General features: G+C 30.2%; 1 protein-coding gene and 2 long non-coding RNA genes across 5 annotated transcripts in view; 2 read left to right on the forward strand and 1 right to left on the reverse strand.

The window, feature by feature from the left end:
• LOC130451732 (lachesin-like) overlaps window positions 1–27,078 on the forward strand; it is a 272,197-nt gene that overhangs the window by 132,043 nt on the left and 113,076 nt on the right. The window lies entirely within an intron of this gene.
• On the reverse strand, window positions 237–24,844 carry LOC130451735 (uncharacterized). Its single transcript, XR_008910786.1, has 4 exons — window positions 24,570–24,844; window positions 3,660–3,964; window positions 3,438–3,547; window positions 237–1,036 (listed from the first exon to the last, which is right to left on the reverse strand). It is a non-coding gene; the product is annotated as an uncharacterized LOC130451735 (long non-coding RNA).
• On the forward strand, window positions 1,349–3,416 carry LOC130451736 (uncharacterized). Its single transcript, XR_008910787.1, has 2 exons — window positions 1,349–1,837; window positions 2,551–3,416. It is a non-coding gene; the product is annotated as an uncharacterized LOC130451736 (long non-coding RNA).

Genomic DNA, 27,078 nt, shown 5'->3' on the forward strand with positions numbered 1-27,078 from the left:
TCGTCACTATAACGAACCGAGGTAATTACAAGTTCTCTTTTCAATTAAGAAATGTTAATAGTTATATATTTTATCGATTATTTCAACAAAAAATCAAAATATATTCTCATTATGTTTGTATAGGGGAGCTGGGAGCAAAATGACAATAGCATAGCTATCATACAATTCATACAATTGATTACTTCTATCGTTAGTTTGTCTATTCATGTATCAAAATATGATTGTAAAATTATTGAAATTATTGTTATTTTTTCAAAATGGGAAATTTAAGCAAAAAATCGATGGTTAACAACTTACCCCAGATGTAATGTTAAATTAGTAAACAAAATCGTCAATGATTAATCATATTTTAATATTTGGCGACATTATAAACAAAAACGATCTCTTGAAATAGTCTTCTTACAATAATTAAGAATAAATATAATAACTAATTCGTAATTTTAAAAATAATACTATTTGGGTTGAAACTTTTTAAACCTTATATAAAAACACATGAACTTCGTCTGAAAATAAGAACTTGTATTAAATTATTTATATTTATTTGGATAAACCTTTAGCACACTAAAATTCTTTGTATTCTAACATTTTTTAAGGCATTTATATTATAGAGATATTTATAGAGAGTTGGCAATATCATATACTAATATCAAATTAGTATTCATCAGAATTGCAATTAATGCAAATGTATGAATGAACTTGCAGTTACACTTTTGATATGGGCCCATATTTTGCATTCTAAACATTCCACCCAATCTTTTTTTGGATATGTTGTAACTACACACTAAATAAAACTATTCATCAGTGTCAGAATCCAAATTGGATACAAAAAGTTTTTTCTTCACTTTATCTTTCCCTTTTTAAGTAATTTTCGACGACTTTCCTTCACTTGCCTGTTCGTATATTTCGGTTACACTTTTTTTGGTGTATACGAATTTACGAATGGTCGGTTTATTCCGCAGGACTTCTGCTGAAGCAGATTCATAAACTTTCTTGACTAGTTGTACCTCTATCTGTTTTCCTTTTATAGTTCGTCATTCTGAAAATAAAAACAAAGAATATTATTATTTTTATACTACTAAGTCGAATGGTAAAATATAAGGTTTGGGGTAATTAGTCACATATAGCAACTTAACATTCCTTAAAAATTGTAACTATCTGTCCCATAGCACGTTTTTTGATGTAAATTGAAGTCACCATTAATGGTTTGTATTGCACAATATCATAAGAAAACAAATGAGTCTAAAGTAAGCCAATCACGATACAGCGGCGTCGTATGATTTGATCGCATCCAACGAAATTGAACACAATTTGATGGCGTATGCCCAATGCCTCATCGAAATCGTACGATACGTACGACAGGTCTGACTACTTCAGTACAACACCGTCAATTGAATCGATTTTTTATCCACTAATCGGTTCATTCTTTTTAAAATAACAAATATTGCTTTTTCTCGTGTATATAATTATTATGGCAAATGGCATATACGGATAATTTTTTGCGGGAAATTTTTGAATTGTACAGGGAACAAGAGTGCCTTTGAAAAGTAATGGGTGATGTATATCATGACAGAAACGACCGAAGGGCTATGGACATTTTAGTTGAAAAATTTTAAGAAGTAAATAAATAAGCCAGTGAGAATTTTGTGAAAAGGGATATTAACAATTATTGAACGTCATATAAAAGGGAACTAAAATTAGTAATAAATTCAATTAAATCTGGAGAACGGACTGATAATATTTATAAACAAAGTTATGGTATTTTAAATGGCTGTCATTCCTGAATGATCAAGATATACCCTGGCAGGTGTTTCTAGCCTATCGGATGAAGAAAATATAAGTAAGTAAATGAAACAAAAATACATTTTAAAAGCTTTATTTTGTCATAGAGTAGCCTCGTCATTATTAAAATAAGACATAAACTTTATCTTGTAAATTTTGCGATCTTTGATGAATTTTAGGCAGCAGATATCCTTTGTAAGTCAATTAAATCAGCTGAGATAACCCTTGCAGCCTCATTATTAGTGTTCCATTTTCTTGATCTTTTTTATCCAAATTGTGTTGAGGGTTATAACCGTTTGGACTTTTTTGACGCTAATAATTACGTAATTATTTGCGCAATAATTGCTATTTTCGCAAATTCTTCCAGATAAGATAACAATAATATCTGTATAAAATATTTGAAATCTAACCGCCAAAATTCCGAAAACATTTTCAATTACTCTTGACTCTTGACAATCTGCAATTAAAAATAGCTTTTTCTTTTCCTTACTGTTTCAACGAAAAAGCGTCATCTCCAACAAAAACATAGGATAGAATTCATTCACTATGTTCTATTTTTTCTGGTTCAGGTAAATAATTCATCAATTTTTCGTTGAATTTGGTGGTTTTTAATACGCTTCCATCTGAAGTTTTTCCGTTGGTTCCAAAATGGCGATAGAGTATTTCGTAATTGGCATTTTATATAGCCATGAGTACCATACTTTGAATGGGGTGGTGGAATAATTTCCACATTTCACACAATTTATTAATTTCATTCTTTTTTATTTTTAGGTATTGAATTTAGAAATGACTGATGATGTTCGCTTCCTAACACCCGTGGAAGCCTAAGAACACTCACAATCATCTCAAGAATCGACATCGTCAATGAACTTTGCTGCAGCTGCTTCACATACAAAAACGCCATCTGAGACCAAAAAACGGCAGAATTTAGAATCAGATACCAGAGAAGAGATTATTCGTACAATCAAAGAGAAGTTACAACAAACAAGAGAAATTGTACATGAAAAGGATAGATTCGATATTTTTGGATATAACGTGGCCATAAAATTAAGAGCCCTTCCCAATAATCAACGGAACATAGCAGAAAAATTAATTAACAACGTATTGATTGAGGTTGAATGCAATTCCTTACTTAGGGGATGGCAATTGACACCACTACCAAATACCAATAATCAGTATGGGGATTCCGCTCTTGTCTATACAGAATTAGGTACACCCCTGCATAGTAACAATGCAGGAAATTCCGCATCTCACTTCTTTTCGATTTTTAATGATATTTTATAATAATTAGTTATTTCCCATGCAACTGTTAACGTGATTATTAGAGATTTTGTTCTTTACAAGTTGTTTATTGCCTTTTAAATATTTTGTCAGGAGTATGTGCCCAAGATATTTTCTTTTTTAGAATAGGTTTATGTGTTAAGGAAGCACACATATTTATTTTTGTTTTATTTTTATCTTTGAGACTTTCCTGTTTAAGGTTGCTCAAACAAAATATAAAACTAAGTTTTTAGGAAGACAATTATTAAGTTAGTTTTCTCTATATCAGTATAGAGGTTTACTTGAAAGATCACATGTTTTTTAAGTTTGTAAGAGTTTTATTTTTTTAATTAAATACATTATTACTGCCTAGATAATCAGGCGTTTCTTTCACTTACCTTCATATATTCCTGACGAAGAACTGTATCATGACAGGTATTATTCTGCCTAATGCTTGAGGGGAGATGACGGTGGTAAATCTTCATAGTTCCTTCCAGTTACCAAAAATCTAAAATATTTGGAATAAAACGTAAAATTCCATATCTGTGCACATAAATTTTATTTCAATGGAAAAATATTTTTTTTTCATTTCCATGCATACCAGAAAACATAATTTTCACCTTAAAGTTGCCGAAAGCCGCAATGTAGTGATATTGCTTGGCATATTAGTATGTCTTCTTTTTGGATCAAAGGAGTTACCAGTGACATCAATTCCACGTAAGTTGGTTCATTTATGCGTAGATAATTTTCAATTAAATTGTGCAACACCGTCGTACGATCCTATAGTACGACGACGCAGTATCGTGAGTGGCCCGCTTAATACGTTCACCAAAGATTTTAAAATCCCGGTAAAAAAGGCGTGTAACCTCTTATACCCGCAACAACGTGGCTCTTGCTTCCCCACTTGGAGTAATTGTATAAATATCTGAAAAGTAGACGGATGATGTGATTGCTTGTTGATTAGTGTGAAAATTTATTTGAGTCAGACTAATCATACATATAAACAACCAAACTAACATACTTAACATTGTTTATTTTGATTTGACTTAATCATTTTACCGACGATATTGTTCTTATAATTGTAACTTTCAAATAATTTAAAGAACTTCTATACGTCGAAGTTAATCAGAGTAAAATTTCATTGGTATAACTACGATATACCTCCTATTCTTGTGTATTGATAGTACTGCTAATCTTTTGTTACGGTGATAATAATATAGATACATATTAAATGGCTTCTTTAGTATCTGACTATTCTCCAGATAACTTATGCCGAAAATGTTTAAATTGAATAATGCTAATAACTAAATAGAACAGAGCAAGACAACGTACAACTTATCTACTTGACTTGTTTTTTAATTTTGAATTTCTAGATTGCATTAGGGTATTATTCTCGATACATAATGAATCAATTTAATTGAAAAGTCAATCCTCATGTATCAGATAAAAATAACGAGCAATCCTAGAAAGTCTTAAAATCTTGATTGACGTTGACCGTTTGACATTTCTTGATATTTTATACCCATTGTCATAACAGTCATTATAAACCGTTATTTATTTTCACAAGAATACATATTTCTTCAATGTGTATCTACGTTACGTACTACTGTGTTAGCTGTGGTACAGCTTTTCTTACTTTCTTTAAAAATGCCATTACCATTACGATCTATAATGGTAATGGTAGAGCTGTTACTAAAAATTATAAAAGGAGATTTCCTGATCGTCAAATTCCTCGTCATTCCACATTTGGGTCGGCTTTTAATTATTTGCGAGAAAATAGCACTTTTCCTATTGGAAGAACGACATGTAAATGGAACGAAGGAAGATGAGTTACTGTTACTATGAACCCCACAAATAAGCACTAAGCAAGTGAGTTGAAAATTCAATGTTAGTCAAACAAAAGTAAGTAGAGTCTCAAAAACATCATATGTATCCATATGATATTCAAATGATTCAGCGACTACATCTTGTAAATGAAATCCATTGGTTGAAATTGTGTAGTTGGATTTACAATGTAGTGTCATAAATTACCAGTTTTGCCGAATTTGCTTTTCAACGTGAACGTTGTAAGAAGTCGGATGTGTTTGTGAAAGAGCATCCCTACTGGGCTGCTGGGTTCCATTTCGAGAATCTAATTTAGATTATTTTTATTTTGTTGCAATTATTGTCTTTTTTTATTTCTTATTCATGCGTCCTCACTACATAATTTTTATTATCGATTTAGAATTGTTGCTCTTTATTGTTATTAGTTTTTTTTGTTTGTCGTTATTGTAATTCGATACAATTTATCATTACAGTTGAAATACTCGAAATTTATTACATCTCTAAATTAATACCTTATTTTGTGATACGTTATTATTGTTGTTCTATATTTGATAAGATTTTATCGTTCACGAAAAATTGAATAAAAATGCATACTCGTATATCGTTTTTATTGATTATTTACATAGTTTGAAAATCACTTATTGCATTTAAAAAAAATTACAGAGGGTGCAATATTCAATACAAATCCCTATTTTGATTTTTCCAAAGCCGGTCTTGGCATTTCTAGATTTAGTTAATAATAGTCGAATGCTTTAATGTACCATGAAAAAAATGGTTAGTTCCACAGTTAATACTTTTGAGTAGCCACATGATACCCTCCATGAGAAACTCTACATATAGTAGAAGTATGTAAATTTAGTCATAACTCATCCTTTATAACAAAATAACACATTTGCCCCATTTGCAATTATTTTATCCTACTATATAAATATTATTATTACCATATACTTCAAGAATTTTCTCAAGATGAAATTAATAATTTCATAAACTGTCTATTTTGCCTTATTCACAATGATACTCCAAAAACAATCAATCCATTTTTTGTAAGATTTTTTATCAGTAGCATAGAAAAATCGACAAGAAATGTTTCACATAACTATGATATGAGATACATATGTATGATGATTAGAGTAAGTTTAAATAAAACTTAAATTTGTATAGGGTGTCTATGATGATCAACCATACAATTGATTATTACAGCTGTAATAGCAGATCAGGTCAAAAAATTATTTCTAATTATGTAGTACTACATAAAAAAGTTTAATATGCGAATGATGATATTCAATAACATAAGACTGTTAATTTAGAACAGCAAGATAGTAAATTAGATGAATCTCATTAAAATGTCTTACACGTAAGAGAATTGTGATTTCAAGACGCTAAGTAAATTATTCAGACCGATGAAACAAAAGCCTACACAACGCAAGAAATTAAAACAAATAAGATACGTTTCTCGCATTGCGGTTAATGTGCTACTAAGTAGAAATTTGAATGAAGCGTTTGTCACAAAGAGCATTCGGCTTAAAGACTCGATCTTATCATTTTTGTATGTCGACAGTGATCATAAAGATAAAATTTAATAATTAGCATATAAGGCGGACTCGGTTTCAATGGTCTTTTTTCTATATGTTTATTCACTGATTTCATTATGGAATGAACATAACTTAAAATATATTAAACACACAATGTTTGTAAGTATGAGAGGGACTTGGTTAACTTCATGCTGTCAGTTAGACTCAATATGACGATTCGTCTGGAAATTTAATAAATTTAATGAGAATTACAATTTAAATAATCGAAAAACAGAGAAATAGCTTTTTGTTCGATTCATATTGGAATAAGAGAAAGGGGAAGATATGGTCGTTAAGAATGCAATAAATACTTCCAGTGCGAAGTGCGAGAAACTTGGTAGAGTGTGTTTGTGAAACTGTTGTCAGTGCTCCCTGAAAATTGTAAAAAAGAAGTCCTTTTGCATCTCCACTACGCTACGGTCACGCGCTACTAAAACTTATTTAACAAAATTATTACTACAAATTCACAATGGAATCGTAGTATATTCACCGTTGAATGCATAAGAATCCTACACATCACCAGGAACATTTTCTGAAGTTTTTGGTCCAACTACAACGTTTAGCAAATAACTAAGAGAAATCAAATTATACCTGTATTCAAAGAAATGGAACCGTTCATAAGAATATCAGAGGATTAGAAAATGTTGGAAGTTTTGATAAATTGATGGTATTTTTTTTCTTGGCCACTTGCACCTGATAATGTTACCTAACATCTATTCAAAGGCCACCACTGAATTTTGTGGTCAAAATATCGTGTCGCTCAAAGAAGGTTATAACGCCAGAAACATCTTTCACAGCAACATGAGTTCCTCATAACACAAAAAAAATATGGGATCAAAGAAGGAGAAAGATTCAGGTTTTTAGGTATGTAAGCGGCGTCATTTTTGATGTTCAGGAACGGATGCGTGGCAGATACTCTCAATAGCAATAGAAGTGTTACACATAGAAAACATAATTTCCACATTGATCCGTGGCTGTACATGCAACTTGAAATTTGAGGATTAACTGCGAAATAGTCTATGTACGATTATAAAAATTGGAATGGTGTGGCCACAGAAAAATATTAACATCAGTTTCTTGAAGAAACTCCACAGTTCAATGTGAAATATCCATAGAGATACTAAAGTGGGTTGTCCACATCACTTATATGCTATACTTCCTCACATAAGTATACGTATTTATTGGGTACCACAATCCACATACCTAAATTTTCGAAAGTAGTTTGTCTTGGAATAACAAACTTCTAGACTCAAAGGCGAGACTTTTTCCACGGAACATCCAATATACTATTTTTGTTAATTGAATTGTTCTAATAAAGGAACTTTATTTCAATACCCGAACAAGTAATGCTTTTTTGCGATTGACAAACATCTGACTTCTCTCTAATTTTTCTTCAATTGTTATACAAATTTGACATTGGAAAAATATTCCAAATTTCAGTTGAGGTTAACCTAAAAAAATATGAAGATCATAATACGGCTATAATGCAATCATTATAGCAAAGTCTCTCTCTAAAACATCATCAGAGATCTTTATTTATATGCAGGTTGGATTGATCAAAACGAAAGGTGTAGAATGTAATCGTGAATTATCGTCTTTCCATTACCAATTTATATGATCAATATATTTTCAACTGTAAGTAATATTTACAGTATCTACTTCAACTTAAAATTTAAACAAAAATATATGTGAATGAGTTCTATATTTTTTGAATGTATATCAGTATTTCATGATCATAGCAGCGCACTGAATTTCAAATCATATATTTTTCATTATGTTGCTTCTTTCAATTCCTCATGTTTTATTAGAGAATGGGACATACAGTTTGTGTACAGTATGGTATTGAGTGTATCGAGTCTTAAACTTTATTACGTTATCTACAGCATTTTGTATGCAAAATGTGTTTGCTGGTTATGATTGAGAAAATTGATGACCGTTCCTCTTATAAGTTTATTTATTTTTAAACCAGACTTTTCTATTATTGCAAGTTCAGTTAAATCCTTCATTCAACTGAATTATCGTTAACAATAGTCACCTGATGGCTGAGTCTTCACAAAATTCTTGAACATATTGATATTTCATAAAATATATCCACCATTAAACATTTGTTCCGACAACACATTATATTCCGCGGGAGCATATAAACTGGGATAGTTCATATTTGGCAACTTTTAAACTCATTAAATCATTTTTAGAATTATTCCATCACTTATTTCGCTCAATTCAAACATCATCCGTATCATTTCACTGTCACTTACTTATTCACGTATGTTATTATTTTCTTGATCAAATAAATTATTAATCAGTAGTTCACTTTTTTGTGTTGATCATTTATGATGATGATCCATAGCTTTGTTGCTCATTATATTGATTTCGGATTGAAATCTATTGTTAATCTCCAGTGATATTTGCCATTTTTGTCAAAGCAATCTATCGCAATGTTTTTCGTATATATTGACACTCTTCCTAGCCGTGAAATGGATTAATAAACACTTTCTCTAACGTTCTTAATTTATTTAAACACTATAGATTACACTATTCATTATAAATATATAGTTAATCTACTTAAGTTGGAACCATATGGAAAACTCTTTTATTGGTGGTTTTATAAGAAACAGTTATACTTAATAAAAAGTTCTGCATGGTCCAAAAGTGAAAATGCAGCCATTAGATATCAATTTTTTGAAGGAGTATACGAGGTTTATCAAAAAATTTGAATTTTGTTCAATTGTAAAGTATCTTTATTTCTAACAATTCAGAAAAGTGTTATATAGTACAGCCATTTATTATAAAAATTTAGGTTTTGTGATTATTTACTAATCATTCCATATTAATTATTCTGGCTGGATAGAATTTATCTCCCTTACCTGTTAAAAATATGACAACCTTTCTATTTATTACTGTTTTTGAACATCCTTGCAATTCACATACGTAATGAATTCATAATAATTATTTATTATGTACAAAGAATATTTATTAAACAGAAACAAACAAAAATAAATTTTAATTCAATGTCCTACAGCCTCGACATATCCACCTTCTCTTTGTGAATATTTAATTGTTCTTTTATCAAACTCTTGTATTACCCTCCGTATTATATTTTTTGGCGTTCTTCAGTAATAATCCTCCCTAAATGGTCTACATCATCAAATGTTCCTCGCTGATAAACCTGCTGTTTTAAGTAACCCCATAAAAAAAGTCAGGGAGTCAAATCAGCATACCTAGGAGGCCAGAAAATATCTATATACCTGTGAATCACCTTCCCATTAAACATATTTTTAAGGAGTACTCCAACGTTCAATGTACTATGGATGGAAGCACGGTCTTGTTGGAACCAAATTGTCATTACCGTCTTCATCAAGTAGTGATGATGGGATGGATAGCTGCAAAATAATATGTGAACCCGGTATTCTGGAATATCACCTCTACATGTTCCTGACGGCTCGCCAATCGAACTGGTTACTCGCTATCTTGTTTATAGCGAGATTCTTCACGTTGGCTTCTAACACATGGTCGCGGAGTTTTGAAGCGATTTCCACACAATCCACGGTATGTGGATTGATCTTGAAATTCATTTTTGATCAACAGGTAAAAGATGTACCACCAATCGTATTTGATTCACAGCGACTTGACGGGGATTGGAATCTGCTCTTCAAGTTTCTACAATTGATCAAACTTCTTCCGAAAGACGGTTGCTAATCCTCGTGCGTTCTTCATACGGGCAGACAAGCGAATAATATTTCGGTAAAGTGAACAAGTTTTGTTGTTGTTCTGTAGTGACTTCATATCTAGCTTGGCCGGTACCTCCGTAAGTACCTATGAATTCTACGAAGGCAGGATTAGACTCTTCTTGCAATTGGTTCACTCTATTCTGTAGGTCATGGTCATCTTCTAATGGCGCTAGGGGACTACTTTCGGTTTTCCATTGGGGATCTTGCCCAATATACCTGTCACATTCACCACAGCTAATTTCATATATACCACTCTTTTCAAATTTGGTATTTTATACTTAGGATTACCGAACAATTGTTTTATATTCATTTTTATATTGTTATATATGTGTTGCTAGACATATAAACCAATTTAAAACCCATTCTGTTAAATACTCCTTCCAAACCCTCTGGGTAAGGGTTTGGATTTAAAGGTATCAGAGCATATTTTCATTGTTTTTTATTTTGGGTTTGGAAAAAAAAGATTTTCTCATAGAGATTTCTTAAACCTATTAAATTTTATGTACCTATCTTCTATCAATACCGTTGAGTACAGCTACATCCTCAATAAAGGTTTTGGAAAGTGAATAACCGATGTATCAGGAAATGGAGACTGGCCATGTTATGCTGGATTCAAAAAAAAATTTTTCTAATTACATCAAATTCTAGCCTATTACTATTGCTAATTACTTAAGTATCTGAAAATGGTAACTGTCCTTTATTTGGATTTCATAGGTAAACTTTATAGATAGATATTTTAAGTTGAGTTCCAAAATGGAATCGTCTACGTTTACCTTCTTCGTATTGAACATGGCGAAAATATCATCCTCATACCTGTACCATACCCTGGAAAATACTGAAACTCTTGACTGATTTGCTTTTCCAAATAACTCATGAGCAGCTCAGCCATAAACGGTGATAGGCAGTAGAATTCTTATTGCACTGGAAATAGTTTTGTTCCATACATATTTTGGTTAAGTGTAAATATTCTTCTATTACATCAGCTTCCAAATTTTAAGATCTCAGAAAGTCCTCAAGGTACTTCAATGTCTGCGGGATCGGCACTCACTGGGAAATAATGACCTTCCCAGATTTGTAACTTTTGGGAAGACAATAGAGCTTTTACTTCTTCTACTAGGCGGGAAATGAATAACCAACAGCAATTATACCGTATTATACTGATAGAAACGATAAAGAATTCGAAGGAAGAAGGGCTAGTTTATTTAACATTGAGAGGGTTATATTCCATTTGTATGTTTATGTTGTAAACATATAATTCCATCGACTGACTTATATATAGATTCCTTATTGTATATTATATTATATTATAAATTATTCAGTTTCATCAATAAACACACTACCCTGAAGACAATACTATGAAATTATTTCGAAGATTATGGACGTACAAAGTAACAATTTGAAAAGATACTATCCCTCTTTATTTTGTATCCTATACAAAATGGAAAGTTGTGCGCAGCAACGTCACAATTATTTTCAAGAGAGCAAGTTATTAGTTTTCAATTCATTCACAATCCTTTGACAGAGACCGACACAATTGAAATATGTAATGAAAACTTTAAAAAAACGCATAGTTTACCTTTATTTTAGTTAACAAATTAATAGTGAAAAATTTTAGTTGTTATGATTTTATTCATTATAATAGAAAGCAAAAACATATATTGTTTCTGATAGTTAAAAGTTTCAATAGTTTTAATTAGATGTTAATTTATGTAACTTTGAATAATATCTTTTTTCCCAGTTTACGACCAGATAACGTTCTGAATTGAAAAAGTCAGAGTATAGCTTTCTTATAATTCTTGTTGGAATATTCACTATTTCGACACTATTTTTTCTAGTTCTATACAGTTATATACAGTTATATACTGGAATTGTTATTACTGTAATATTTTTCTTATTTATTTATACGATTTTTATTTATAGGGTGAATTAATAAAAACAATCTCTTACGTTCTCAATTTATTCAAACACTATACACTACACTACATTATGACACTTCACTTATTACTCTAGCTTAACTACTTAAATAATTTATTCGAATTCTCGAATTCTTCGATTATTTTCTCTTTCGGTCTGTTCATTACGACTATTTATTATAAACAGAACTAAACTGCGCTACAGAAACTTTAATATCTAATATTTTTATCAACTTCAATTTGAAAATGGAATTTTGAATCCTATGAGATTGAAAATTTATACAAGCGTTAATACTATTCAAAACCATCGAAAATCTTAGTTATTTCCCAGAAGATGAATACAGAACACAAGTATTCGAAAGCTCGGAAAATATATTGAAATTAGTCCACTTTGGTGTTTAGTTATCCCGTTCCCAATAAGAAACCAATTTTTACAAGAATTTATACAACTTAAAAACACCACAAAATACAAAACAAAGACGCCTAATTTTAGAATTCCACTAAATCTAGGCAGGGCCGTTTAGTGGAACTGGTTCCATTGCTAACAGGAACCAAGTAGTTGAAGGCTTTTTACATTAAGCAACACAAAAAGAAGGTTCAGGCACACTTACCGCAGAACCCTCTACAATACTTAGTTTGTCACGTCAAATAGGAATGTCTCACTACATATTAAGATGAGCGTTACAATTAAATAATTTTGGTCATCTGGGATACGATTTCTTCAATAACTTTTTGAAGACGACTTTGACTTTGTGAAACAATGACGGCTTTTAAAATTCAGAATTAATTAAACCTGATTTAATTAAAAATCTTCCAACACACTGTACACTCTAAAAATATGTATGAAGAGTCTTTTTGTACATTTGCATTTACTATAGGGACCAAAAACGTTATGTACAATGATTATGTCTGTTCAATTGTTCCTACTTTTCACCAGGTGCCACACTGAAAGGAAGAAGAAGAAGAATTGTCACGTAACGAAATAACCGTTGATACGATGGGATTTATTTCAAAAATGTCCAAGGTTTTAGAAAACAATAACATTGAACTATGAGACCATTAATATTTTTAAAATGTAATCTGGTTCAAAATTTTATAAAAATTGGTTTCCCAATAATATTAATTTCAGCATATAACGTCCAATTCTTGTTTTTCCATTCTAATATCATAACATTACAATATTTTTAATTTCACCGACGTGGTAGCGTTAGCAAAGCGAGTTTTATTTGTGTTTCGCTTTTCATTTTCATTTATCACAATCAAACTATCCCATAAATCACCAAATAAACCTACTTTTATTACTAGTTATTCAAACAGACCGTCCATTTCGATGATGGAAATAAATTTACTAGAATTTACTGGTACACATTCCGCCATTCTCAGAGACAGAATCTCGCGTTAACAAATTCAGTTCAGCTGCATAATAACTACACTACGAGTTGATGATAACAGTTACATAACGCTTTTATTTGCTAATTTTATCTCCATTAAATAGTATTGGTACAAAATGAGCTACTTCAGCATCCAATCTCGAAGAAGTATACGTAGAATAGCAATTTTAAATTGCATTACAAAAATAAAATATAAATTAGAGGTGAACATGTCAAACTATTCATGATATGTTTTGTAATCTCATAGTCCAGATTAAAGGCACTTAACTTAATGTAAAAATAAAACTTAAATTTTAGTATATTGGTCAAAGTCTACTGGATTTCATTTCTATCTCAAGCGGTCTCGAATAGCTTTGGAAAGATGATTCTGTCAAATATCAAAGCTCAAATGCTGATGCTCCACAAAGAGATTAATAAAAAATTGATAAATTGAAGAAGTACTTCACATATTGAACCTAAAATTCTGTACAAGTAATTTTACTGATGTCTCCATTATCGAGATCTTGAGAGTTGAAATGGTAGAAGCATGTAAATAGGGTATATCATATTCTACGGCCTATTAGATGATCGTTGAGGTTATCTATAATATTTCTCCTATATCCTATATATATATATATATATATATATATATATATATATATATATATATATATATATATATATATATATATATATCCTAGCTTTCCATTCAACATTATGCTCTAATCAATGTAATGTTATGTTATTCCAAATAACTTATAATGGCAAAATATATTTGACTGTCCTCGTTATATCGTACAACCATAATTCAACGATATGTAGAAATATTTATAGGTAGGTGCGCAATATAATCGCATTTACACATCGAGTGAAATAACATCGGTCGCTTCCCGTCTATATACATATTTATTCCATCTACGACAAAAGCACAATATACAAACAACACACAACAGACACAAACATACACACATACACACACTCACATACACACACACACACACACACACACACATACACACACACACAGACTACCATATTCGCACTAGCTACATTGGCAAACATTTGTCAACGGAACGGTCGGTCAAATGCGTTGTCCAGTCGATACGTCATCATGGCAATCACACCCCGAGCGCCAATCATTCCCACAGTTCGAAATTGAAAAAGCGCGAGTCACGTTGGCAATAAAGTGAAGCGCTGGCCCATATGTCCATTGCGTTTATCACGATAACTTAAAGGTCAAGCATTGCTCCGTTTCGCTACATTCTATTCGCCTACGACGCCCTAAATCATATCCACTATTCTCGATACATTAACCTTTTCTTATCCGCTTTACATGTTCTCCTGAAACAACCTCTCAAATTTAATTCAATATTCTGTCACATTTTAGTTCTTGTCGGCAATCAATGCGCTTTTTTTTACGTTCTTCAATTTTTGAATTTTTTGAAATTACAAAACACATAGAGAGGCCGCAAATATTTTTAATAACAGACATACGCATAAAAACATTAGGCATTCAACAGTTTGGAATATTTGAAATAAATTTTAGGCTAGTGGAAGTATAGAAAATAAATTTAAGAATAAACGCTGAAAACGGTGATGCTATTTGTCGTAGAAGACCCAAAAATGTCATTAAGAAACAGGGCCTCTGCAATCCAAACAACTTCAGTAAGTGAAGATACAGTGGGAAATTTTTGAAAAGTAATAAATATCATGCATACAAACCGCAATTTGAACACAAGTTACTACCAAGGGATTACGATATTCGTTCTGAATTCTGCGCTCTGATCCAAGGAAGTGGGATGACGACCAGTTTTTTACAAGAACTATAATATTTTCCTATAAGGCAACATTTTCTTCAAACGGAACCATGTCATCACAAAATTGTCGCTGGTGGTCTAACAATAATCCAAACTTTGTAATAAAAACTTGGGACCAATATTCTTTTAAAACTAACGTGTGATTTGGCGTGTACAAAAATAAATTAGTTGGACCTTTTTTTTCCTACATTCCTTAAATGCTGCACAATACTTACAATTGTTAGTCAATCAAGTAAGTGTTTTTTGGCACGACCTTCCGTTACAAGAACGAATGACAATGTGGTTCCAACAAGACGGTGCTTCCATCCATAGTATTTCAAACGTTAGAATACTCCTTGAAAATATGTTTAATGGGAAGGTGATTAACAGGTATTCAGATATTTTTTGGCCTCCTAGGTCTGCTGATTTGACTCCTCTTGACTTTTTTATTGGGTTACTGAAAACAGCAGGCTTATCAGCGAGGAGCCTTTGATTATGTAGATTATTTGTAGAGGATTATTTCTGAAGAATGCCAAACAATTACTCCAAATATAATACGGAAAGTAATACAAGAGTTTAACAAAAGAACAATTGAATGTTAACAAAGAGAAAGTGGATATGTTGAAGCTGTAGGATATTTAATCAAAGTTTAATTATGTTTGTTTCTGTTTAATAAATATTCTTTGTATGGATTTTTCAATTTCTACAATATATAATTATTATGTATTCATCGCGTATGTGAATTGCGAGGTTGTTCAAAAACAGTGATAAATAAAAAGGTTGTCATATTTTTAACAGGTAAGAGACATAAATTGTATCCAGCCAGAATAATTGATACGGAATGAGTAAATAAAATAATCACAAAACTTGAATTTTCATAATAAATGGTTGTAATTGCATATTTAAATATAACTTCTAATTCAAAACCACTTCACTTTATAACATTTTTGTGAATTGTAAAAATAGGTTTTGGATCGTACAGTACAACTTTTTTTCATAAAACCGCTAATAAAAAAGTTTTTCATATGGTTCCAACTTAAGTAGTATATATATATATATATATATATATATATATATATATATATATATATATATATATATATATATATACATACATATATACATATATATATATATATATATATATATATATATATATATTAAAATTATTTTTTTTATAATATTTGAAATAAAGATGAAAGTTGACATCGACTTTTTTTAAAGGCTTTAACAAAATATGATATGGACACTGACAATTTGCAAGTTTATATTAATCAATAGATCACCTACATCATGCATATCATCAAAATAAGAATAAAATCAAAATAGAAAATGTTCTAATAAGAAGAATTGATTTTTCTATAGTCCTTATATCTCAAATATGTAGCAGTACTCAATCCATCAAATTATTTGTAGTTTTATTTAAAAAATAAAGCAATAAATTCTACTTGAATTATTTAGGTTTTTTTTATCATTTATAGCTTTTTCGTTTTTATGAATATGAACAATTTCTAAAAATTGTCTTTTTTGTGTATTAGATTTCGTTCCAAGAATTTTTGAATCTTGTTAATTGAATTCATGTTTTTTTGATAATTCAATGGTTCGTTAATGCAGTTTTATTTTTTTTATCGTATTGATGCCCTTTTAGTCTATTTTCTAAATATTGAGAAGTCTGCCATTTAAATATGATATTAGTATAAGTCATAAAAGACATAATACGTTATCCAAATATTTCACTAAATTAAAATCTAAAACAACAAAAGATCAAAGAAGTAATATATATATATATATATATATATATATATATATATATATATATACATGTACACTGAAATAGAACTATTTCATGATTATGTACGCCATTGCTGATCGTTTTTCTTCTATGGACAACCGAACATTACTAAAAATACAGACATCCAAAAGGCACTTCAGCGATTCTGATAAATTATGTTTTTGTGTATATCCAGATAAAACCATTTTTCTTTCAATATCTTCAGTATTTTTATAAAGTGGATGCTAGGTATATAGTGTCTGAATTAATGGAAATTGCATTTCACTTATGATTAATTAATTGATGACAAACCCTTGTAAATAAAGAAAATGTAGAACATTCAAAATGATACAGTAGTTATGTGTGAAATCAAACGTCAAAGTGATTAAAGCTGGGCTTTTCATCACAAATATTTGGCTAGCTATTCTGAATTCCACAATTCCTGAAATTTTTGTATACCACTCTTCCCCAACAAACGATATTTTATTGAAATTTGTGTTTTTGTATTAATCGTTTTTCTCTTACCATTCAATCTTTGCTTATATCAAAACACTGTGCACTATTGAAAGATGGCACTAACTACAATGAATACATTAGCAATAAATTAAATAATGAAAAGAATATTATATTACTTCGAGATAGCAAGGAAGAAATCATATATGCATTTACTTGAAGATAATCATTAAGAATGTAGAAGTCTACCTATTTTATTTCTAACTTTTTTTGATATTTACAAAATAAATTGAAAATTAAGTGAATCTGTCTCATAATTGGAAAATTGACGATTCACTTATCCATAATTAATGCCTAGTTATGTTCTTTGCATCTTCTCTTCCAATATTTTACCTCTTTTTTTATAGAATATGTAACCTATTTTTTTCCTCCGCTTAGTCATTAATACGATGTTGAAAAATATTGCATGTGCTTTCGAAGAAAAATAAGTCAAAGTTAGAAGAGTATGAAGAGTGAATTATTTATCATTTTCTGTGGCACTAGTATACGATGAAATCAATGGTCACTACTGGGGTTTTTATATCTAGGGACTCAAACCATAAGTTTCATTAGCATCAGCCTTGTTGCATTGTAATTTCTTGTAATTACGGTCTTTCATGCTCATTTCTGTTTAAAGTTTAAGATGCTGGTGTTATTATTAATATAGTTAAAAGATACTTCAACTATCAAATTCATAAGTTCATTAAAGAGGCTCTAGAAATTCCCAATTGTAGATATGGAACATAATTTGAATTTATAAGTAGCTCTATTTCTATAGAATGTATACAAAACTTCAAAACTTATATAATAATCTTTCAATGTGATCAGAAGTATAGGTAAAGAATGTTGAAAGTGATATAGTTTCTAAACCAGAAATTTTATATGTGCTTCGAAATATCATACTATAAATATACAACTTTTAGAATATGTTGAAGCATAAGGCTAGCTGTCTCTTGTTTAAATGTAAGATAAAATTTCCTGGGTAGACACAAAAAATATAGAGTTATCCCAAAATCATATGAAATATTCTTTTATACCTCTGAAAATTCGTGATAACCAGTTAGTGAAAACTCTTTTATTAAAGTTGCACATTATCGATTATTGATTGAAATTCGAAATGGATCCTGGAAATTGAACAAGAATTTCCAGTATACTAGTATAGTAGCATTAGTTTCACTCTCTTGTGTACTCGATGCCCGCGTAGAAATTATTGCTGGACATTTTTCATGGTTCAGCAATTATTGTTGTATTATAGTTGTATGTACGTACAAATTTGAATATTCAAATTTAATTTTACTCCAATTTTTTAGCTAATGATATCAGAAACGGAGTCTATGCTAGTCTGTACAGTATAAGTCAAAAGTCCCCTCCCTTTTTTTATCTTCGCAATGAAAATATTTAATCTATTGAAATTATAGAACTGCATGTATAAAGCTCCTTACCAGTAATGATAGATGACGTACTTATCAAATACAACGTTATAAGGTTATTATGAATAGTAGTTGTGAATAGAATCGTATGGCTAGCGACACCTCTATTCAAAGGTATTGAGGAAACCTCTTCAATGATGCTAATCTTGTTTATTTCATCATACTGAATAGAATTTGGATTTCATTATTCATTATTGATCGAAGATTGAATAATTTACTGTGACAAGTGAACTTCATTTTCTCCTGATATTGAAATATTGTATCTTAAAACTCTTGCCGTATATTTCATTCTAATGGAATATTATTTCCAAATCATCAAATTCATCTAGATTGTCTTGAAAAATTTCAAGAAAGATCAGATCTATGGCGTGTTGCAGATCTACAGATAAACTTCAACAGTTAAATTGGAGTTTTAAAAAGCAAGTCTCACTTTGTAGTTTCTCAGGATACTTTCTCAAACATTCACGTTCTAAGAAAACTTGGTATGTTTCTGTGTGTGTATGTGTATGCGTAAAGAGGTTTTTGCCAGCTTTATTATGAGTAGTTTTTTATTGGGAACGTGGCAAGGAAACACCAAAGTGAACCAACTTCAATATATTTTCCGAGCTTTCGAATACTTATGTATTCATCGTCTGGTACTGAAATTATGGTCAAATACAATATTATAAGAAATATGTATAAACGTATAACAATAATAAAATTTCATTTACAATAATCAATTAAAATTTCCGGTGATTTTGATATTTTCAAAGCTTCTAATAATTTATAAACTCGTGGAATTCAAAATTAAATATTCAAATTGACTTTGATATAAATATTAATTAATTGAAAAAATTTATTTTGGTTACTATTTTTTATTTTTATTAATTTTTGATTGGTTTGATTTCGAATGACGTTGAAATTTTATAGGTTAGATAAGGATAAGTTTCAGTGAATGATGTTTAATATTGATTGGCAAATTTATGGATAACATTAAATTTTATAGGTTAGGTCGTTAGTGAAGGTGAAGGTGAAGTTAGGTGAAGTGAAGTTTAAATTTATAGATTAGGTGAGGTTAGTTGGTTGTTAATGGCGTTGAACTTTTATAGAATTTGTTGTTCCAAAATCTAAAAGATATGCATAAATTACACTAAGGTTATTTGAATCAGTTTTCTTATTAATGCATTGATCATTTTGGGCAACATATGTTATTTCTAAAAATAAACGTATGTTGTGTTTTTCTTCAGTTGTAAAAACTTTGGCAAATTAATAATTCACATTGTGTCCTTCATGATAGACATGAGTCGCTAATGAACATCTATCACTCTTGTGAGAAGTTATTCGACTGATCAGTGACCTTTTCGACTGACTTTTTATCACAATTTAAACAAGGTATTTCATATACCATGTTAGGCAATTTATTGATTGGTGTTTTATCTTTACTTCAGTAAAAATAGATTGAATATTAAGTGTTTGACTGTATGCTATTTTAATATTGTGTTGTTTAAAGATTCCAGAAAGTTTAGGAGTAGCTGATTTTATATATGGTAAAGGTGTATAAATATCTGGAAAAGAAATGTTAGAAATGACGTTTGAAAATGATGATTCAATGTTCGTATCAATGTCAAATGAATTAAAAAAAAATTTGTTTCAAAAGATATGGAGGATATGAGTTTTCATAAAGAAGTTTCTAAAGTATTTTATTGATTTTTTCATGAAAAATTGGATAAGAAATTTTTAGCGCTGTATTTTTCATCTGTTTGATGAAATTAATTTTAGTGTTACGTGGGTAATACGAATGATAATTGATATCTTCCAGAACTTATTGGTTTCCTATACCAATCAATTAAAATTGTATTATTTTCGTTTCTTGTAAATTTAGTATCAAGAAAAGGTAACGATTTTTTAGTATTATCCTTTTCTATAGTAAATTGTATATAGGGTTCGAAACTATTGAAGTAAAATAATAAATTATCAATTTCATTATATGGGCGGGATAAAATTATATCATCTACATACTTTTCAATGAATAATAATTTGAAAGGTTAAACGGATATTACGAAGTTTAAGATATAATTCATTACATAATCTGCTGATAATCTGCTAACATATTGAAGACCCCATTGGTGTTTCAAAAAATTTTTTGGTAATTTTTATTATTATAAGAGAAATATGTATTGTTAAATATGAATGTTATCAATTCTAATAGAGTTTCTTTATTAAGTTTGCAATTCTGACTTATATCGCTCCATTTATGTTGTGGAGCTATAAGGAATATATTAAGTGTACATTACTAAATAGGGATATTACATCCAATCCTTCCTAAAATACATAATTCAGTGGTTATATTATATGATTATCACAATAATTATTATATTAGATATTAAACATCATTGACTAAAACTTATTCTTATCTAAAGTATGAAAAAATTCAACGTTATTCAAAATCTAACCATTCAAAAATTAATAAAAATTCCTATAGTAACCAGAATAAATATTTCAATTAATCAATATATCTATCAACATCAATTTGAATATTGAATTTTGAATTCTATGAGTTTAAAAATGTTTTACAAGCTTCAATAATATCAAAAATCACCGGAAATCTCAATTAATTGTTGTAAGTAAAATTGTATTATTGTTATACATTTATACATATTTCTTATATTGTATTCGACCATAATTTCCAAACGATGAATAAGTATTCGAAAGCTCGGAAAATATATAGAAGTTAGTCTACTTGGTGTTTCCTTGCCACGTTTCCAATGAAAAACTACTTTTAGGTCTCTTCTGTTTCAAAAGCGATTCTGATGAATTATGTGTATATCCAAGGTAAAACCATTTTTCTTTCAAGATAATTACGTATCTCTAGCACAAGCCAGTAGCTCACGTTTTGTGTATTTTCACAGTAAGTCAGTATAGCCAATCCATCAATACTTGTTGACTATTTTTGGTCTCCATACTTTTAGAGAAGTGCAGTCTTCGACCATGGTCTATTCCTGAAAGCTGATGAATCAATTACCAGTCGTATGGGTGGATTTTTTTTCTCAATCACCTGTGTACTGTATTTTGACTGATTTCACAGACATATGGAATTTAAGTAGAAGTAGGATTTAATATCACTTCTGCCATTATATCAATTTCTTTCTCATCAATTGAGGTCTGCTAAATCTTCTGGAATTATTAATTCTACCCATTATCCTAAATTTTAAAAAAAATTTCAAATATGTCCTAATGCATGACTAATTTCATCAAGTATTCCATCGCTGTGGCTTTATCGCCTAAATCAAATACTATTTTGCTTCTTAAAGCACTTAAATATTATATTCACTCCTTTTTAACAAATAATCAGATATACAAAACCAAAAGGTACGTTCTTCCAACAATGCACAAATTATTAAATGTACAGAAATTTGGACACAAAAACTTCAGATTTGGTATATAAAGTTTAGTATCAACTGACTATCAAACCGTTGTCAAAACACAATGAATAAAATTTTTCAATACTTCACAAAAAAATGTTTCGTTGGCCATACAATTCCATTTGAAATTTTTGATCTTATAACATCATCTTGAATAAATATGGAACTTTGGAACTATTAATATACTATTTTTGAAATCTCACTAGTTTGTGCATAATCGTCCAATAGGACAGAGGAGGTTATGTAAAGTTACGTAAAGCGCTGAAATTATGGTATATGGGTATTACATGAAAAATATTGAGTATTTTACAATTAACACACAACATAATACTTTTAGAAAAAAATATACTATTACTACTACCATTAGATTCATCCATAATCAAAACTTACTTAACATGCAATTTGCATAGTACGAGTATATTGGAATATTTTCTGTTGTCAAAATGAAATCATTATCAATCTGGGCGTTGAACTTCCATTTTCTGTTGCTAATATATTTTCGTGGCGTTCTTTTTTGGTAATTTGAAATTCTAATTCAATTTAGAATACCCCAAAGTAAAAATATTCACCTTGGGCGTCTTATAGTAAACATACTTGAAAGAGATCTGAATTGAATCGAGAGAATCTATTTTCAGACACGGATTTTTTCATTGATTTTTTACTATTTTGCATTGACTACATTTTGAAACATAACTCTTCTACATCAAAATGCTGAGTTATGCGTATTTAAACTCAAAGTAATGTCGGAAAATTATGAAGCTACTCATTGAAGTACGTACGATGTTCAAGTTGTTGTTGAGTAAATTATATAATATTTCTATATACTTAATTACAAAAATAATGAACACATATCACCCATCTACTTCACATCTAAAATTGAGCAACTTCATATCAAATAGAGCAAAGTCGAATAACTTTATTCGATATAAAATTAAACGAAGCAGGTTAAACTTTTTCCTGTAAAAATTGGAGATGTAATTAGCCAAGGATTACAAATGACGCTGATTTAAGATGAATATGTACCAATATTCATTTAGTCGTAAAAACTTGGAATGTGATTTTTTACACTGTATCGTGCTAAATATTACTACAATCCGGCCCTTAATTCAAAAGTTGTTGGCCTCATAATTATCTTTTGCTAAAAGAAGTGTAATGTACTTCTATCATTGGTTAGCTTTACAAAAAAATAAATAAAAAAGGTGTTCATCTCAACAATCATGCAAACTAGTACATTGATGTACTGAGTACAATGAAACTATTTGTACTCAGTATTACATATACTATTTGATCGCATATTTGAAGAAAAAATGAGACAGAAAATATCTGCATATTAAATGATACAGACGCATCATTTAGATCCAATAAATCACTGCAAAACTGGATATTCATTTATGGACTAGCTAGTAAAGATTTCTTTCTGGTAAGTAGTTTTCTAACTGATAGATGAATCAGACAAGGAGGCGTTTTGAGCCCGTTACTCTAAATCACGAACTAAATAGCTAAAGAAGTGAACACCGAAGGAAAAAACATAAATAAAATGAAATAAACTAAATAAAATATGCGAACGACATTAATATTAATTTGATAAAATGTTATAAAATGAAACCATACTGACTGTAGACATAGTAGAGACAGAAGTAATAAATACTGCAATCAACCAAAGAAAATAACTATACAAATACAAGAACAAGAAAAAAAATAACGTTAACAAGCTAAATACCTAGGGATAAAAACGAGAATCTACGAGTAGGTACTACTACCATTGCTGGTCTATGGACAGAACAGTTGAAGTGATATGGGAAGTCAAAACATAAAAAAGAAGGGCAAACTCACGAGAGAATGGAATACGGAAATAGCAAACAACCTGTAAAAGAGAGAACTGAACTGAGAACGGTCTAAATAGGAAGCAAAGGATAGAACCAAATAGAGAAGAAATCACTTTTACACCCATAGTGAGAACTCACAATTTGAGGAATATATCAATTGGCAATAAGAACTGCGATATTTCACCTATGTTTTAAAATAGCCATTACCAGAATTGAGACACTTTTTGCATCGTACTTTGTATTCTTCTGTCGTAAAACTCTACCACCTGTGAATGGAACAACAATAGGACTGTAAGGTAGATGATGAAGTCACATGTGTCTCGGGCTGCTATCTGTATCATCATAATATCCAAAAAATTATAGAATGCAATCAATAAACTGAAAGTGTCAAATGAATCAACTTACTTCATATTACAGTGTCCAATGTCTCTGTTAAAGTATGGCACGTTCACAAAATTCATTATCGAAGTTTGAAAATATAATGTGTGTGTGAATTATAATGTGAAATAATTATTTACTTAGTTATGCTGCTCACACATAAACGATTTTATTTTGACATACATACAAAAGCATAACGAGTAGTGGTTAGATTGAGTGATTTTTTTTGGTCTGTATTATCGTAGTCCATCTGAAGTCTTACTGTAAATGGATTAACCACATAAAAGTGTTTTAATTGTAATTCAAGAACTACCACTCTTGTGTCATACAATTCAAGGTGGGTACACTATTAAAATTGAGTATAACGATATATTTATTTCCACTATTATCCAAGATTTAGATGATCAAAAGTGAATTATACTTGAACAATTTTTTTAAGATGCTAGTTTGTCTACTTGTCTATCGTGTAACAAAATTCACTTTCTTTAGATAGGGGTTTATCCTATCGCGAAATTATCTGTTGCGTTAAGTATACTGTAAATATGGTTTGGTTACGCAGATGGTTTGCAGATTATATAAGTAAAAATATATTGACGCATTTGAGCCTTTGTTCTCTTTACATACCTTCCATGATTAGCGCCTTCTTCGGACCGTTATCGTCAACATTTGAACTAGTTCATATAACGACAGCATTGAGAGGTTGAGTGGCATAATATAATTTCCTGCTACGAATCGCGATTTTTTAAGCACCTGTAATGGTCATTAATGTGTTTTGTAATATTGTATTTATTTAAAGCAGTAGGCAGCTGGAAGTTATGTTGCTGGTAGCCTACCAATCAGTTCACTTCTTTATCTAAATAAATGTTTTCTTCCTGCAATACAACGCTAGTCCACATATTGGACGTTGAACTATGTAGTATTTTGAACTAGCTGGTATTAATCATTTTTTAAAACAAGTTTCACGTACAGTGATGCTTACTTGTACTTGTGAAAATTATCTCACTTTCATTCTTGTATTAATTGTATCTTTTATACTACTTTGCGAAGGTTAAATATAAGACTCAATAATGTCGATTATAATTAATTTTTACTGCGGTCATCTAGAGAACCCCAGATTTAAATCCCATCCAACAAGTTTATGATATATATAGTTCCAATGTTGCCACCTAATTTCTATTTTTAAGCCAGCTCTCAAAGAATTGTTTTGACGGTTAGTATTTAGGAATCCATTTTCCGCTACAGCCAAAAAATGAATCCTTGTTATTTATATTTCTATCCAACAGTGCTTGAATTTATTATAGGAATATTATAACCTAGTGTTCCAGTGTTCTACTAATTTATTAGTAATTTTATGAAACACTCTTTTTAATTCACTATAATTGATATCAGACAGCTTTATCTAAACTTATCTTTTCCTCAAAAAAAAATTCCCACCCTAATTGGAAAACTTAATTTCTTACTCAGTAGACTCAAGCCTCTTGTAGTGGATTTTCTGCAACGCGAGAGATATTTTATATAAGTTGAAAAAACTTAGAGAAAGAAAGAACTGTTGAATTAAAATTGGTTGCCATACTGAACTTAACTCACTCTAGTGTGAACTAAAAACTTTTTCCTAGTAAGAACTACTGAAGTGGCTATTGCTGTTGACAGAAATTCAACCAATGAAGTCGAGAACTTCTATCACGTACGTCTTATTGCTCAGACTCGCCGCCTCTGTAAGTTGAGTTTATAAACACTTATCTCTGTCGATAACTTGATTCGTTACCAATCACTTCCTGGTTCAATTCACCTGCTCACTTTCAAACTACGTGCATTGTTGAAAGTAACATAATAATTTTTTATAGCCATCGATATTTCATATCAAAGTATTAATGTATAGGTAATAATACTTTACATATAAGTTCGTAAAGCCACGTTCATTCTCGTTACTAATTTTATTTGTGAACTTCTCCATTTTTTATTAACGCAAATGTTAAGAATGATGTGAAGAAATAATTGACATTTATGGAAATATTCATTCTTGATCTATGGTTTTCCATTCTTTATTGTATAGTAATTTGACTTTCACGTATCCTTGTGATATAAAATGAAGAAAAATAGTTACTTTTTATATAAAACTGTTGAGGGTAGGAATAATTTTTAAAGTGTACTCTGCAGTGTTGGTGGTGTAAGCACACTTGCGGCAGGCTCCGTAGTAAAAAGCAATCCCACTAAAACCTGAAGGGTGGTTAACAGTGACGGCCGACTGACTCGCGACTTCACTTCTAATTGCTGATGCTTACAGCTAGCTGGATTTTGGCTTGACTTAGCTTGGATAGCTTTCTAACAGATATAAGACCGAGTATGTTGATGGAGATTGAAGATTTGCCCTTTATTAACAGGGATGGTCTAAAAAATAATGAATCTACACATATTTTTCAAATGTGAATTTGAAATTGCTATATTTGAAATCAAATAACCATGGTTAACTTTTTGAATGTATTCTTTTTGTATTATTTTTCCAAATCGCATCAACCAGTGTGGAACAATTGCAGAA

This window comes from Diorhabda sublineata, chromosome X (genome assembly GCF_026230105.1).
Source record: "Diorhabda sublineata isolate icDioSubl1.1 chromosome X, icDioSubl1.1, whole genome shotgun sequence".
In the NCBI taxonomy this organism is placed as follows: domain Eukaryota; kingdom Metazoa; phylum Arthropoda; class Insecta; order Coleoptera; family Chrysomelidae; genus Diorhabda; species Diorhabda sublineata.